This window comes from Sparus aurata, chromosome 13, assembly GCF_900880675.1.
Source record: "Sparus aurata chromosome 13, fSpaAur1.1, whole genome shotgun sequence".
NCBI classification, from domain to species: domain Eukaryota; kingdom Metazoa; phylum Chordata; class Actinopteri; order Spariformes; family Sparidae; genus Sparus; species Sparus aurata.
The window spans coordinates 25,050,985-25,056,514 of record NC_044199.1 but is presented as its reverse complement, the minus strand read 5'-3'; positions in this window follow the sequence as shown (position 1 = coordinate 25,056,514).

Here is a 5,530-nt window from a genome sequence, read left to right as displayed (position 1 = left end):
GGATGTTATTCATCAGCTATAAAAGCATTAAGCATGTATTTGACATGAAGGAAATGTAGTATGCAGTTGTCATCTGTCAGTGTATTAAATGATAATGTGTCTGTGATGCTCCCTCTTTATTCCAAAGTGGGGCGCAGAAACACTCCTCATCAACCACCACAAAGTTCAGTTACTGTACTCTGGCAAGAGCTGGGTTAAACAAAAAGTTATACTTTATTAAAAATAATTGGTCCTTGATTTCAAATACACCATTCTCCAAACCAGACGTGAAGGACTTGGGAAGGTATTCAGACTTTTCAGTTCAGCAAAATGAAACAGTTTTGAGGACTCTTTCCTTGCTTTTTAAGTTTCTGTCCTTCTCTTTCATGGGTCTGATGATGGTTTCCCTCCTTCTTTCTTCTTTTCTTTAGACCTCTCAAACTCTTTATCCAATTGTGAGCTCATAGCTGCCAGGTACGTCAACTTTGAGAACTGGGAGGCTGTTTAGAGTTGGTATGATACCATATTTGGCACAGCAGACCTTAAATATTTATGCTGCTCGAGATGAGTCTATTGCTGTTGGAATTTCTATGATGTTATTAGGATGACGATTCTAGAAAGACGAGACAGATATTGTCAGCAGCACAGTTTATTTTGCTTTGGAGTCTGACATTTTTCTTCCCTTTTTAAGGATCAAAGCGTCTCGTCTCAGTGCCTTCAAAACAAATATGATCCTTTGATTATTGAAATTTGCCAAGTGATGATATCTGCTGTTGATTCAACAAATACACGCCGGAATTCACTCCGAATGTATCTGGGATATGTCTTGCTCTCTTTCATGGGTGGCTGAAGATGTGGGTTTAAACCCTCAAGTGGTCTTACTCACGCTTACCAAGACCTACAGTCGAACTCTGGACCTTTCCCTCCATGTTGCCCATATTTTTGCAGTTGAAGTCAACGTTGTGTGAACTCACATGACACCAAATAACAGCACCAAGACGTGTTCAACTCTCTGATGTCTAAAAACAACCAAAAATACATGAGAACAAAAGCAAGTTAAGATTTCCAGTAAACCGTCTGCTGGTACCTTGAGTACATGTTCCGACTGCTCTTTTCTTTCATTCTCTTTTGCCTTCACTGCACAATAATCTGGCCATTTAAGGGCACTCAAAAAAGAAGACAGGAGAAGTGGGCTCCTAATACATACTCTCAAAGACTTCTATTGAGCACGGATCAAATGAATGAAAGTGAAAATGACAACTACAGTGTTTTATTTACTGCATGTTTCACAAACAAACACTATATGAACCAAAAACTGATGAAGAGGTAAAAAGTAATTGTTCACTATGTGTGTCACTATATAGCTGTGATGTCATCTGTGTCAGCGAACTCGGCCTACGCAGATCTTGCCCGAGTTTCAACTTGGAATTCCGACTTGGATGACCATTATGTTGCATTTTGCGGTGCCAGATGTTGTTTTTTTCCGAGTTCCAAGTGCAACGGAATGCACCATTAGTGCTTTAACAGTGATGTGGTTCCTCCTTTCATTAAGCTCACTCAGCAGCACCAAGAAACATTATGAAAGTCAGTAAAACTGGAGACTGGTGGTTTTCTAGCAGCAGCAGCAGCAGTAGTTCATTTGAGTGAATGGGAGCTGGATTAGTCCAACAGAATCCCACAATACAGGCTGGACCCTCGCTGACTAATCAGACAAGTCGAGAAGGAAACAAGTCAGCAGATACACTGCCCACTGAGTCTAACGCTGCACTAATATACAGTCACACACACAGCAAAGAAACAGCACTGAGCAGAGTATGAATTACCCACAACAAATTTCAGTTGTTTTAGTTGGTGAAAGGCTCGTTCTAAGGTAACGAAAACACAACTATTTTTATTTTACACTAATGTAAACATAGTTATGAATATTGTATTCTATTTCTGTAAATAGATTACCCTAAATCCTTCAAACTGGACCTTCAAATAGTTTGTTAAAATGCCGTTTTATGGAGAGTAATGGGATCGGTTTACTTCCTAGAGCTGGTCCAAGCCAAGACATAGTCTGGCGCTCAAATGTCTGCAATGTTCTTATGAGATGTCAACCAATAAAACACAAGACTGGCATAATCAGATAATTGGGTATTTTTGCTGAAATGTAAACAGTTTTCTTTTTTGCCTTAAAGCGAATTACCTCAACTATGAACATGCACACATACACACACACAGACACACACATATCTGGAGTTAGGCAACCGCAACAGATTGAACACACTGTACTGTGGTGATAAGAGGACTCTGTATGCATACATTATACATGTAGATGTGTATGTGTGTGTCTGAGTGTGTGTGTAGAACACAGGGTTTACTGTCAACCTGAATATGGTCTAGTTGAAATAGCAACGTTATGAAATAACACACACAGCTCTGACCACATTAATACTTAAAGACTTTTATCTCAAACCTTTCCTTTCTCAAAAAATAATTTACAAATCAAATTTTTAAGCATCTCAAATCCAGCATTGAGTGAGTAAAATGCTTCTACAGAAACATCACAAAGCCAACAGAGCTTGATTTCAGTGTCAGACATGATTTTAGAAAACATCCTCTTCATGAACTAATGATACATTGCACCAAGCACTTTAACAAGGATTAGTTTGTCGTTACCATGGGAAAAAAGTGACATGACTGTTGGAAGTTCTTTTGGCTTGCGAAAAGATGAGGATCCAAATGCAGATAAAATGACAGTCAGGTTAAGGACTAAACAGGGAGCTTCGATAACGTGAGCTGTAGTCCAAAAATCTAAATCCAGCCAACACTGACCAAACAACCAGGGGAAAATCAAAAAGACTAAAAAGAATAAGTACAAACCAGGATGAAACTCGCAGAATAGAGACAGGACTTCAAAAACACGAGGGCACAGAACATGAGGAGCAAACATGAACACCAGAAACATGCCAGGACTGAAATACAGAGAACGCAGGAGGTGACTAATTGACAAATTAAACACAGGTGTACACAGAAAAAGGGAGTGGGAGGGACACAGGAAGTGGAGTGTCACAAAAAGACACAAACACTAAATAAAAAAGGTAAACATTGAAGCTTCTAAAAACCACTAAAGAAGTAACATCTGTAATTTGCGTAAGGTATCATGAGAATGGAAATAAGGTGGACACCTTTAGGGTTCCCTTTAACTTTGCTAACAGCCGGTCAGAAAGCTCTCTGAAACTCTGAAAACACAGTACTGGAAGTGAACAAACTGCACAATACAGCCTTCCTCACCGGCTCATCACTGCAACGAGTTTGCTCTTCAACAAACATTGTGTAGATGAAGTTCTACAATGATTTACTATATGCCAAGTTTAACCTTGTTTTTTTGTGTCTGTAATCTTGAAAGCAAGGGAGCAAATCCAAGAAACTACCATGATGATTTCAGGAAAGGAGTTATACCACAGAACATGCCTGGGCCTCACCGAGGACATCTACAATTAGAGGTTTTCTTATTTTCTGCATTTAGTGCAATTGCACTTGGAAAAAATAAATAATCATGGCAGTTACAATTCATGCTACACATACACACACACACACACACACACAAATCCCACAGTGAGACTTTTATTTGTCCGAGCAGGAGGGAGCTCAGAGAGAGAGCGAGAGAATCTAGGTGATCAAGATTTATTGTACATGGGAGATAAGACACACATACATGAACAGACCACACACCGTGTACACAGGAGATAACACACACACACTGACACACAATGATGTATGCGGTGAAGTAACACACACACACATCAAAAGACCTGGCTGGCTGGGATCATTGCTGCCCTCTCCTCCCTCCTCTTGACCTTTAACCTCCATCTCTTCATTTTTCCATCGCGCAGTCTCTCCCTCTCAGTGGCCGTCTCTGTCTTTCATCTTTCTCACATTCGTTTCTCTCCCATTCTGTTTGATTCTTGCTTCATCACTGTCAATAGCTTCATCCTTTCTTCCTAACTGCTGAATTTAAGGAAATCGACATGTCTGTTAACTTTGTCAGGCTTAGATGAAGAAAACAAAAGTAGAAGAAATAATTTTCTCTTCTTTTCTGGAGCTGCATGAAGGATTTTTTTTTATTTCAAAGAGAAGTTTAAGATTTAGTTTAAGACATTTCTGCGAACCACAGATATGTTGCAGCGTTACATTTCTTTCAGTTAAATATTCCATTATTCTTTGTTTAGGTTTAGGCAGGTTTTAGGGGTTAGTATTAGGAAAAGATCATGTTTTGGCTGAGAAGACCTGCTTTGGTCACCACAAACACAGCTGGATATTGTCCAGAGGTCTTCCTAAAAATATCCCGTGGTTTCGCTCTCAGAAACCAGTCTTGAACTGCAGTCACTGGCTTGGCAGTCCTTCAGCATAACTCCACCATCGGCTTCACCCTCTGATATGAAATTCAGGTCATAAACGTGTGATGTGAATGTGATATGACACGTATTATAGAAGTGTCACAGATCCTACGCCACCTACACTGACACTATAAGTAGTTTTCAGGAACGGTAACTGCCAGCTATTTCTTCTGATGGCAGGGCTGCTGATCACATGAGCAAACCATCTCAAATTCGACCTTTCTATGCAAAGGGGCAGCGGTTTAAACAACAATTTTCCTGGTTACTGCAAAAATCTTACCGTAAACACATTGCTAACACCTCGTTACCCCATACATATGTGTACGGAGGCGAGTCAACCGGAAGTACATTCATTTCCATGAGAATCACTTTGATATTCGATGTGCGCGCAGAACTCCTCCCCTCCGTAATATTTCGGTCTGGACTTGCCTCTAGTACGTTAAAAATGTTTCACTTTTGTGGTGGACTTCGGAGAAACCCTTTGATAGTGTGCTAGCTTAGCTAACAGACTGTTAAGTAGCTGAAATTATTGGTCCAATTTTTGTGCCTGTGCTGCTCCATTCTCATGTTCCACATGATGGGGCAGCAAAAAAAGAGACGGAATTAGCCTTTCACCCATGGCTAACCAGGTAGTTTCTATCCATCTGTAAATAAATACATTTCATTGGGTTGGACACTGGGGGCAATATCTGTATATTTACAGTGCTACAGACACAAGCCTTTTATGGAAACTAGGCATAAATGCCACAAGCTAAACACAAGCTTGAAGTCTTTTTAGGAATATACAACTTAAACAGGTAGGGGTCAACCATAAAGCAAGCTGATAGTTTGATCCAACTCCTGAGAGGTGATGGGTTTGAATCTGAATTTAAAAATCCAATGTTATAAATTGTGCATTGAAATATACCAGAGCACAGACCACAGCTACACCAATAACTCTATAATACCAAGTATCATTTACCATTTATGTGCAAGAGCTAGGTGTCAAAATCCTGGACAAGTCCCTTACTGACACTAACTGTTTAAGAAATTGATTTTGAGTCCGTGTAAGAGATTTACTCAAACAAATGTCATTTATTGGAGAAAAAATAAAAAATTGCTATAAATATTAATATGATGTGTGAGTTAGGAATGAGTGTAGCCAAACAAAGACTGGAGCTAGCTGAAGA